Source organism: Littorina saxatilis, linkage group LG15, assembly GCF_037325665.1.
Source record: "Littorina saxatilis isolate snail1 linkage group LG15, US_GU_Lsax_2.0, whole genome shotgun sequence".
Classification (NCBI taxonomy): Eukaryota; Metazoa; Mollusca; class Gastropoda; order Littorinimorpha; family Littorinidae; genus Littorina; species Littorina saxatilis.
Window position 1 is genome coordinate 52,520 of NC_090259.1, and position 12,705 is coordinate 65,224.

Here is a 12,705-nt window from a genome sequence, read left to right on the forward strand (position 1 = left end):
ATTTCGGCAATCACGGTCACAGAAAGGTCAAAAAACGCCAATCACGATCACGTTTTTAAACCCGTTGGGGCCCTCATCATGTATTGACATCTTACACATCTTACATTTTGCAGAGGTAAGCGCTTTTTCGTTTGACGGTTTTGACCACGCAAGAGTCAGTGTCAGCGAATACTGCCCCATTGTACTCAGTTTCAATCTTTACAATCACAAGAATCATAAAACCGAGGTTTGGGTAATTGAATTGGTATCTGATGGATCAAGTACAATCACAGGACCTATCTTGTAAGTTGTCCTTGGAGTTTCTTTGTTGTAATGATGTGTTTCTATTTGCATTATTGAGAAACTGATCTACTGTTAGCCCACGAAAACGTCATGTAATTACACGATTTCCAGCCATATTGGAAAGACACTTTACAATAATACAATTAAAACACATCATTGCAACAAACGTAAACCAGGGATTAATACCACTTATGTGACAGGGGAGGCTACCGCTCCTTTCACAGCAGACTCTGCACCCGAGTTGTTGGCCTTTAAAGTCAACACCCGTGCCTGTGGAAATCTGTTTGTGATAGGGTGTGGTAGTTTCCGATTGTCTGTATGTTCATGGAAACCTTCGGGTTTGCATAACAGTTTTATAGGGCTAAGAAATTAACCCTAATATTTTCAAACCTGTTTGATTGCACTTCGCTTCCCGAGGTGATCGTTGTGTTTCGGCACTCGGTTACATCTGGCGCTGGCCAGCAGGGATGGGACTCGGCATGTTATGTTCAGGTAATGGCATAATATGACCACTGAACATGTTCGTGCTGTTCCCATTCTGCGAACTTGGGATGGACAGTGGTCTCCCGGTTCGGAACTTCGGGACGAAGTTCATTTCAAGCGGGGGCGATTGTGACAGGGGAGGCTACCGCTCCTTTCACAGCAGACTCTGCACCCGAGTTGTTGGCCTTTAAAGTCAACACCCGTGGTTTGTGGAAATCTGTTTGTGATAGGGTGTGGTAGTTTCCGATTGTCTGTATGTTCATGGAAACCTTCGGGTTTGCATAACAGTTTTTATAGGGCTAAGAAATTAGCCCTAAAATTTTCAAACCTGTTTGATTGCACTTCGCTTCCCGAGGTGATCGTTGTGTTTCGGCACACGGTTACACTTACAAAATAGGTCATGTGGTTCTAATTGATCCTTCAAATACCCCATTCAAATACCCAACCCTCAATTATATGATTCTTGGCACGTCATCATATTCATAAATCTGTATCATACAGTCAGTCCGGTAAATGTCTCTAACTGTTTTACGCTTGTCTCAACACACTCTGAAAATATCACAGACAAAATATGAGCAAAATATTAGCGAAGTTGATTTTTGGGGTCAATCGCTGTCGTATTTGTTTTTAAACAGAAATTCTATAATCATCCATTGTTAATCATAGAAAGTCTCTGTTATTGTGTGGAATCATTATTTCTCGTAAAAACATTATACAACAAAAAGTAAGACGATTTTACAGTTAGTTCAGCAGTTGAGTATTGTTTCTGCAACGGCACTGGTGATAAAAAAAAATAAAACTAACATTTTTAAACAGAGTCATTAGGTTTTCAATATCACTAAATTGCAAGGAAAAGGATGACAATCGCGTTCAAAGTACCTTGAAACTTGCCAACAAAGTACCTTGAAACTGGCTGCTTTCCGTTGAGAGTGAGACATTTTCAAAGAATTTATTTTCTGCAGTTACAAAGGAAGTACATTAAAACAAATCGGAAGCCTCGTTTTAAAGCTAAACCTAACTTTTAAAATCTAAATGATAAATTGACAGCTTGTTACACAAACATTGTTAAAACACCATAACATTATTTTATCAATCAACCAATCAATATGAGGCTTATATCGCGGGTATTCCGTGGGTACAGTTCTAAGCGCAGGGATTTTTTTGTTGTTGTAATTTTTTTTTATGCAATTTATATCGCGCACATACTCAAGGCGCAGGGATTTATTTATGCCGTGTGAGATGGAATTTTTTTACACAATACATCACGCATTCACATCGGCCAGCAGATCGCAGCCATTTCGGCGCATATCCTACTTTTCACGGACTATTCCAAGTCACACGGGTATTGTGGTGGACATTTTTTATCTATGCCAATACAATTTTGCCAGGAAAGACCCTTTTGTCAATCGTGGGATCTTTAATGTGCACACCCCAATGTAGTGTATCATCAAAACGAAGTCAGTACAGTTCGAAGTTTTAAAAGTTAGAAAGGATGTATATGTAAAGCAAACCGGGTGACGGGGTCGAATGATGTGTGCAACTTGCAGCTCTTTTGAATTGATGACGGGGTCGAATGATGTGTGCAACTTGCAGCTCTTTTGAATTGATGACGGGGAAGTTGGCTTCAAAAAACGATCTAACTTTGTTTTTTTTTAAATGCTGGTCGACTGAGATTTCAACCATTTGATACTGTTTTTATGTTGTGCCCATGTAGATTTAGTATTGCGCGCATACAAACGTACTTCCGCAACTTACCATGCCAAAGCAAACGATTTTCCCGGAAACTTCTACAGTTTCTTTGAAGATGCCGCCACTCCGTTTTGTGTCACTATCAGTCATTTGTTCTAGGGCCCTATGAGCTCTTTTTTAAAACCATCAAAAGTCGGAGTCACACCCGGGAACATGCCCTTATAGCCATTGTCCAAGGAGGGCTAGCGTGTCATGTTTTGGGGGCTCGTGTGCATCCCCTGGTAGACATACACATGTCATGTTTAAATGATGTATGTTGGACCTAGTTTGTGAATAATAAAGTTCCTCAAAGCTAGCCTTGTTCTTGTTCGTGCCACATGCCTTGTTGTACAAAGAGAGTTACAAACCTAATAATGCAAGATATTGCCAAAATAAAATAAAAATTGCGAAGCAAAACCGAGCCCAAAGCAATGCAAGAGGTAACATGTCACATTAGGTGAAGTTATATATATGTTCGTCCTCAAATCAGAGACATAAATGGCATCAACACCAACCCCCCCCCCCCCCCCCCCCCCCCAACAAAAAAAAAAATACTTGTAGGAATTAATTACCACTACCTATCATTCAGTATGACAATTTGTCTTATTCAGAAGCCATCCAAGGTAGGTTTTAACATGATCATCAATGAGAAACATTGTAAAATGTATTGCATCACATATATAACCCGGCACGGTTGGCCTAGTGGTAAGGCGTCCGCCTCGTGATCGGGAGGTCGTGGGTTTGAACCCTGGCCGGGTCATACCTAAGACTTTAAAATTGGCAATCTAGTGGCTGCTCCGCCTGGCGTCTGGCATTATGAGGATCACGGGGCGGACGCCTTACCACTAGGCCAGCCGTGCCGGTTTATTATGGGGTTAGTGCTAGGACTGGTTGGTCCGGTGTCAGAATAATGGGACTGGGTGAGACATGAAGCCTGTGCTGCGACTTCTGTCTTGTGTGTGGCGCACGTTATATGTCAAAGCAGCACCGCCCTGATATGGCTCTTCGTGGTCGGCTGGGCGTTAAGCAATCAAACAAACATATATATACCCGTGCTTTGATGACGTCATATCCGGCTTTTCGTGAAAGTTGAGGCGGCACTGTCACGCCCTCATTTTTCAACCAAATTGGTTGAAATTTTGATCAAGTAATCTTCGACGAAGCCCGGACTTCGGTATTGCATTTCAGCTTGGTGGCTTAAAAATTAATTAATAACTTTGGTCATTAAAAATCTGAAAATTGTAAAAAAAAAATAAAAATTTATAAAACGATCCAAATTTACGTTTATCTTATTCTCCATCATTTGCTGATTCCAAAAACATATAAATATGTTATATTTGGATTAAAAACAAGCTCTGAAAATTAAATATATAAAAATTATTATCAAAATTAAATTGTCCAAATCAATTTAAAAACACTTTCATCTTATTCCTTGTCGGTTCCTGATTCCAAAAACATATAGATATGATATGTTTGGATTAAAAACACGCTCAGAAAGTTAAAACAAAGAGAGGTACAGAAAAGCGTGCTATCCTTCTTAGCGCAACTACTACCCCGCTCTTCTTGTCAATTTCACTGCCTATGCCGTGAGCGGTGGACTACGAGTATACGGTCTTGCTGCGTTGCATTGCGTTCAGTTTCATTCTGTGAGTTCGACAGCTACTTGACTAAATATTGTATTTTCGCCTTACGCGACTTGTTACATTTAGTCAAGTTTTGACTAAATGTTTTAACATAGAGGGGGAATCGAAACGAGGGTCGTGGTGTATGTGTGTGTGTGTGTCTGTCTGTCTGTCTGTGCGTGTGTGTGTGTAGAGCGATTCAGAGTAAACTACTGGACCGATCTTTATGAAATTTGACATGAGAGTTCCTGGGAATGATATCCCCGGACGTTTTTTTCTTTTTTTCGATAAATATCTTTGATGACGTCATATCCGGCTTTTTGTAAAAGTTGAGGCGGCACTGTCACATACATTGTAGCTAACTCATGACATTACAGCATGTGCAAACTGCATACGTGGGAAGCGTGCAAAGGTCAAACGTACCAATATTCCACAAAAAGTAAGAATCTGGGAGAGTTGATAATGCTGAAGCAACTGTTAAAATCGCATTTAAGCAAATATAGTATCGTGGGTACAAAGAAAAATATATGCTGAACATTCTCCATCTACAACATGCTAAGAGCAGGCTGCTTTATAGCGCCTCTCTGAGCAACCAATATAGAGCCACCCATCTCAAGTTTTTCTCGCGAGCTAATGCGAACCGTATATTTTGTGTTACGCCAACAAAACACGATGTAGATCTATTTTTCCGGCGTGAAGATAAAGGACTCATCACGGTCACGCGATACGTGTACCCGGATCCTCGAGACGTCTCACTCTACTGCACATACGGGTCGCGAAGAACTCATCGTGGGATCGTGGTGGTTGGGGGTTGAGCGTAAGTTGATACGTTTACGTCGGACAAAAGCTGCTGTCTTTCACATTTCTGTACCCGGTTAATTGAGTCACGACTGACTTGCTATAATCACGAGTACGCTGACGTTCGAAGCAAACACAGGCCGTGAAAACAGGCTTGCCTTTTTGAAAGGAGCAAGCACACCCGGACTCTTGTTCGTCTCATGTAACTGCACATCCAGATCGCGATGAACTCAGCCGAGGACCTTACTCGGCAGAAATCCAATTATGTATGGTTTTGAAAACTGAAACATTTACGCAGAACAGAAACTGGGTCTCTCTCTCTTTACGTTTCTATTTGTGTACCTCTATCTGTCTGTCTGTCTGCCTCTGTCCCAGTCCGGTATCGCCATAACGGTTAAAGGGACGTTAAACAAAAATAACTACCCAACCGTCTCTGTCTTTGTCTCTCTCGATCTCCCCCCCTTTCTGTTTCACTGACTGTCTCTGTCTGTCTGTCTATCTATCTCTGTCTCTCGCAATCTCTGTGTTTATAAAAGAGATAATCCAAGGTGTGTGTATGTATGTGTGTGTGTGTGTGTGTGTGGGGGGGGGGGTTGAATAACAACAGGGGTAGGACAGGAAGGCTGACGCTCAGAGTAAACAAGTCTGCACAACACTTGTGGGCGAAAAGGAAATCTATGATGACAGATACACGTACTGAGGCTTAGAACAAAGAAGTCTACACAACACTGGCTGTCATAAAAGGCAGGCCATGATGACAGATGCACTGAGGCCCAGAGAAAAGAATTCTACACAACACTGGCTGTCATTAAAGGCAGGCCATGGTGACAGGTGCAATCCTACCCGGACCCTTGTGTCGTTCGGCTCTGCTGCACATTGGGGACACGTTGTACCCGCCGTGTGCTATAACAGGAGCAGAATGCAGCTATGTACCGGTCTTATTCATTACACCATATTATGGTGTTTTTCCACGCTGCAAGCTTTAGGTAAAGTTGTCACTGCATAATTATATTACCCCTTTCCAGGGGCCAACGGCCTGTAAAGTAATAATCCACTGTCAACTCTCTCTCTCTCTCTCTCTCTCTCTCTCTCTCTCTCTCTCTCTCTCTCTCTCTCTCTCTCTCTCTCTCTCTCTCTCTCTCTCTCGGTGCACCCTCTCTCTCTCTCTCTCTCTCTCTCTCTCTCTCTCTCTCTCTCTCTCTCTCTCTCTCTCTGAACGTTTGATCTCCGTGAGTATTTGATAATTACAGCTTGCACCCCGAACTGTCACAAGTTTGATACCCTATGTACCCGTATAGTCTAATGCAATCGACCCCAGCAACCTTCCACTCTTTCCATGTGTGGTTTATTTCGTTTTGCTGTCCCCCACTTCATTCATTATCTCCTAAGCTTAGAGCTTTAAATCTGTAATCAGCTTGTGCCACTAAAGTTGTTGGTGTATGCACAATCAGTTGGAACTTCTTATTCAACAATAAGTCTTGCATCATGGTTTGATGACCAGTTTATGCCGACCTGTCATATATGTAGAACTAGAGGAATACCCGGCTTCGCCGGGGTGAATCGCGAGACAGAGACAGACAGCGTGGCGGTTCATCACAATCACCTCTGCAAGCGAAGTCCTGTCACACGGGATTGAGAATTTTAGAGCTTATTTCTTAGCCCTATATTTTCTGTTGTGGCTTCTCAAATGCCAGAACATACAGACAGACAAAAGCCGCTAGACCCCATCACAAACAGAACTCTACAATCAACAGGTTTTTTCCCACACACACACACAAACACACACACAGAGAAGCCGTATATATATAATATGTATATCTATATCTATAAATATATAGAGATAGGTGAGTGTATTTTTTGCGTGGCTATAAATTGATTCGACCTTTTCACTTTGACAGTACGAACAACTTACGGGTGCAAGGGAAGCGTTCTGGACAGCGCAGTGACATTCTAAAAATAGTACCTCAGAAACGGGAATTTGGGGTGAACGGTGTGACAGAGACAGACAGCGTGGCGGTTCACCACAATCACCTTTGAAAGGCGAAGTCCTGTCAAACGGGATTGAGAATTTTAGAGCTTATTTCTTAGCCCTATATTATCTGCTGTGGCTTCTCACATGCCAGAACATACAGACAGTTAAAATTAATATTAAAAGTCCTACGGTTTTGAGCCATTAAGGACTTGAGTGTTTGTCCGCTTTCAAAAAGAGGAAAGAAAGAAACAAAAAATAAGGAGAGGAGGGCAGGGGGTGGGGTTGAGTTGATAATGCTCTGTGGAATTTGTTAAAATGAAAAGTAGTTAAGATGTTTCTTGGTAAGAATTATAAGTCTGTATTCTATATCTTGGATAACGGGTTTGTAAAATGATTTTTTTTTTTTATTCAAATCGAGTTAAAAAGTGGAACCTTTCAGGATCACCAATAAAACCAAATAGATGAGCAAGTAAGAGGAACACGAACAATAAATCTCAAAACTTTTTACAAATAACAGGATTAAAATGTAAGCCACGAAGGCCGTGGTAATAAAAACAATATGTACAGTTTGGCGACTAGTGGGCCTTGGGTGAGGATATGTTGTCTAGAGGCTAGTCGCTAGAATCAGGAGGGATGGCGGGAGCCACTCGACCTCAAACTGAAACACGCTGATGTGATAATCTGGGCTTAGTTATACCCACAGCCCCATGTCCGAGTCCCTGACCAGTCGGCACAGCAGCAAGCTGTGTGACCAGCCTAGAGAACTGCTACTGCGCAAATAATCCTGGGGACTCAGACCATGGAGCTGCATATGGTCATATAAGGTTTTAAAGGTAATTCTATTTGTAGCGCATGGAGCGAAAATGTGTTGAAATGAATAGGGTTCTCCACAATGGCAGGACTTGTTAAAGATATGGAAGCGGCAGCCGCCGGCACGGAGGCGTCTGAAGATAGTGAGGAGGTTTGTTGGGAGATCGGGGTGTAGATCGTTCATATCAATGGGATGATAGGACAGAGATGTTACGTACTGACTTCGAATGAGTTTACGGATTTTACTGTAGAACTCGGTTACTGAGTAGCCGATGTTAGTGTTAGCTGGGCTAGATTCTGCCGCTTCTTTGGCAGCGACATCCGCCAGTTCATTTCCCCGGACCCCTACGTGAGAGGGGACCCAGAGAAATGATACGGATGTGCCGGATGAGATTAACTGGTGACATATAAAGAGGATTTCTCTTTGTAGCTCTGCCCGATTTGATGTGTTTCGATGCAGAGCTTGTAATGAAGAGCGCGAGTCAGAGCAGAAAACTACCGCACGCGGTGTGACTGGGAGGTCATTTATAAAAGTGCATGCCATGAGCAAGGCAAATAGCTCGGCTGAGAATATGGAGATGTCTTTATTAAGAGTATATTTCCTTGAGATTTTGAGATCTGGGATCACAAAGGCGCAGCCAACGCTGCCGTCTGCAAATTTGGATCCGTCAGTAAAGACTTTTAAATGCTCCGAGAATTTGTAGTTTAGGGTTTCTTTTGTAACAGTAGCTAGGTAGACGGGGTTATCTTTTTTGGTAGTATTATCTTCACTGTCGTATATGATAGTAGGGGTTTCCTCAAGCCAAGGCGGGTAGGAGGGCGGGGGGACCCTGGCCAGCTCACTGACCTTCACCCCGCTATCGGCTAGAATGCGGTTTACTGTGTCGGATAAGGGTAGCGTTTTGGCCAAGAGTTGAGTGCTATGTTTGGTGTTGGCCTCATAATTTTGGTGCTGAGGAAAAAAGTCAGTCAGGACCTCGCATACAGACAGACAAAAGCCGCTAGACCCCATCACAAACAGAACTCTATAATACATAGGTTTTTGCCTACACACACACACAAACACACACACACACAGAGAAGCCGTATATATATATGCATATCTGTATCTATAAATATATAGAGATAGGTGAGAGTGTATTTTTCGCGTGGCTATAAATTGATTCGACCTTTTCACTTTGACAGTAAGAACAACTTACGGGTGCAAGGGAAGCGTTGTGGACAGCGCAGTGGACAGCGCAGTGACATTCTAAAAATAGTAATAGTAACTTAGAACTGAACGGGAAAGCCACACGAAGGAAGGGAGATAAACGCCAAACACTGGAGAAGATAAGGAAGAGTTACTTATAATGGTGAAATGAACGCAAAAACGAAAATGAGTTCAGCGCTGCGCGCTGAGAGCCCGTGTTGAAATATCTCATCGATGATATTGTGTCCGGGGTGTAGCTGAATACGGTGTCCAAATTTGAAAAAGATCCACCGAGAACTTTGGCGTTGTGATGTGGTGTAGCGGCTATGGTGTGTCGGTATGGGGGCCCGGGTAAGCTGAGGTGGAACCAAAATAGCTGAGGTGGAACCAAAATCGGTTCCGCGCTGCGCGCTGAGAGCACTTGTTGAAATATCTCATCGATGAGGTTGTGTCCGGGGTCTCTCTGAATAAGCCCACCAAATTTGAAGCAGATCCATCGAGAACCTTGGCCGCGCATCGCGCACAGACACACAGACAGACAGACAGACAGACAGACAGACACTAGTCGTATATATATATAGACACCTTGAGCGAGTTTTGGCGTCAACTAAGGTGACTCGAGTCGAACCGGAGGTCGCAAAAACTCGGTCCGGTACGACTGGAGTGACGTCACCGGTTAACCAACTTTCAACCTTGCTTCCTGCGTAGGGTCTCTCCAGTTCCAAGATGGCTGCCAAGGCGAGGTGAGAAACTTCTGCAAATATTTTTTGACAAAGTTACGGATTGTGAGAAGACATTTGTTGTAAATCACTTAGCCTTTCAAAAATTAAGGATACTGGGTTGGATACTGTCTTGGTTTTAATGCATTTTATTTTAGCAGTGATGTTTATTTTGGGAAGAAATGAGGTCAACAGGAGTTTGGGTGCGATTTCGGCTCAAATGTACTTTAGCGCCCTGAACTTTTACCCGGCTGTTTTGCGCTCGATTTTTCACGCTCACTTCTTCATTGACGTTCGAATCGATAGTTCGATGTTTTGGCATTACATTCACATCAGCAATAAAACAGTACTGCTTGTTCATCATCGTCGTCCATCAACTCTCCACAACAGTAAATCCGTAACGCGCTTGTCGCCATCTTGTTGCAAGGGACGCGACTGGACACAACCCAACAGCGTTTCCGCGAAGAAAAAAACCAGACATGCGCAGTGACCCTACCGTACCTCAACCCTGTTCCTCGCGAAAACTCGCTCCTTGTGTACTGATCGTCTGATGCAATCGACCCCGCACCCTCCCGCCACCAGCTATCCTCTGAGTGTATGGTGTGGTCAGTGGAAAGACAAAACTGTGTACATTGATAATGACAACGACAAAATGGTATACGAAGATGGAGACGTAAGACACAGGTTAAGGGATGGTTCAAGATGGAAACGTAAGACGTTTCAAGACAGCGTCAAGACACAGGTAAAAGGATGTTTCCATCGTGTATCCATTGCTGTAAGTCGACATACACTTCCTTAGGTTCCTTATTTTATACCCTCGACAACGAAATAAATAATTTTAAAAACAAAGAAAATGAGAGCCAGAGGCAAAGATTGCGCAATCTGTACAAAGATAAAGACGTAAGACGTTTCAAAATGGCGTCAAGACAGAGATGGAGATGTAAGACGTTTTAAGATGGCGTCAAGACAAAGATATTAGACTGTAAGATGTTATAAGACAAAGATGGTGACGTAAGACGTTTCAAGATGGTGTCAAGACGAAGATTTAAACAAAACTCAAGACGTTAGACGTTTCAAGACGAAGATTTAAACAAAGATGGAGACGTAAGACGTTTCAAGATGGCGTCAAGACGAAGATTTGAACGTAAGACGTTTCAAGACGTTTCAAGATGTTCTAAGACATGGTCTCAAGACGTAAGACGTTTCAAGATGGTGTTAAGACAAAGATGTGAACAAAGACGAAGATGTAAAACGTTCCAAGACGTTCCAAGACATGGTCTCAAAACGTAAGATGTTTCAAGACGTTTTAAGATTGCGTCCTCAAGATGCGTCCTCAAGATGGCGTCCTCAAAAAGGCATGAGATCCCCCTTACTATACTACTACTGGGAAGTTCGAGTGCCACCCACGATCCAAATCTACGTCAGTTGCTGTGTTCTGCCGTTCATTTTTACATTTAGTCAAGTTTTGACTAAATGTTTTAACATAGAGGGGGAATCGAGACGAGGGTCATGGTGTATGTGTGTGTGTGTGTGTGTGTGTGTGTGTGTGTGTGTGTGTGTGTGTGTGTGTGTGTGCGTGTGTTTGTGTAGAGCGATTCAGAGTAAACTACTGGACCGATCTTTATGAATTTTGACGTGAGAGTTCCTGGGTATGATATCCCCGGAGGTTTTTTTCTCTTTTTTTCGATAAATATCTTTGATGACGTCATATCCGGCTTTTTGTAAAAGTTGAGGCGGCACTGTCACACCCTCATTTTTCAATCAATTGGATTTAAATTTTGGCCAAGCAATTTTCGACGAAGGCCGGACTTCGGTATTGCATTTCAGCTTGGTGGCTTAAAAATTAATTAATGACTTTGGTCATTAAAAATCTGAAAATTGCAACAAACAAAAAAAATTTATAAAACGATCCAAATTTACGTTCATCTTATTTTTCATCATTTTCTGATTCCAAAAACATATAAATATGTTATATTTGGATTAAAAACAAGCTCTGAAAATTAAAAAAAATTAAAATTATGATCAAAATTAAATTTTCGAAATCAATTTAAAAACACTTTCATCTTATTCCTTGTCGGTTCCTGATTCCAAAAACATATAGATATGCTATGTTTGGATTAAAAGCACGCTCAGAAAGTTAAAACGAAGAGAGGTACAGTAAAGCGTGCTATGAAGCACAGGGCAACAGCTACCGCGCCAAACAGGCTCGTCACTTTAACTGCCTTTTGCACAAGCGGCGGACTACGTTCAATTTCATTCTGTGAGTTCAACAGCTTGACTAAATGTAGTAATTTCGTCTTACGCGACTTGTTAATAACTTAAACAAGTTCAAATGGACAAAAAAAATAAACATCCGAGACACTAACATTTTTTACACACAATGTGCTGGTGCGCTTATCATTATGACATAACATTTCCGAAAATGTGTAACAGGGACAACTTGGCAAATTAAAACAAAAGTGAACTGTATTATGTCAGTATGATAAGAATGAATTCTGAATATAAATTAACCACCTTTGTTTAAAAGAACAAACGGGTGTAGCTCAGTTGGTTTGACGGGAACACAGAGACATAGAGATTACTACATGGCTTGCTGTGTTGTACCAAATTTACACGAGTTGTTTTTTTAAATATTGAAATGCGAGCGAAAGCGAGCTTTTCAATATTTGAAAAAGCAACGAGTGTAAATCGTATATGACACAGCAAGCCATGTAGTATTCTGTATTATCCTACACACTGTACTTACGTGTATTTTACAGAAAATGTCCTGCAGTCGAGGCAGCTATATTGAAGACGCTTGTTTTGGAACCTCGATCTCTTCTAAAGCCTCGTGCAATATATTACGTGAAAGTAAAGAAACGTCACTCTGAAAGTGTGGCGTGACGTGTTAGTTCTAAAAACTCATCGAGGGTAATTAGCGAGCGCATTTTTTTTTCTATAATGACGTTCGTCTCGATGACTCTGGCATCATAAGCAGTGGAAAACAGATCCCTGCCAGACTTGCTTGATATGACCTCATTTACATGATATACACACGTGTGATTTTAACGATTATTATCTCACGAGTGTCTCTCTCACGTATGTAGAATAACATAAACTATC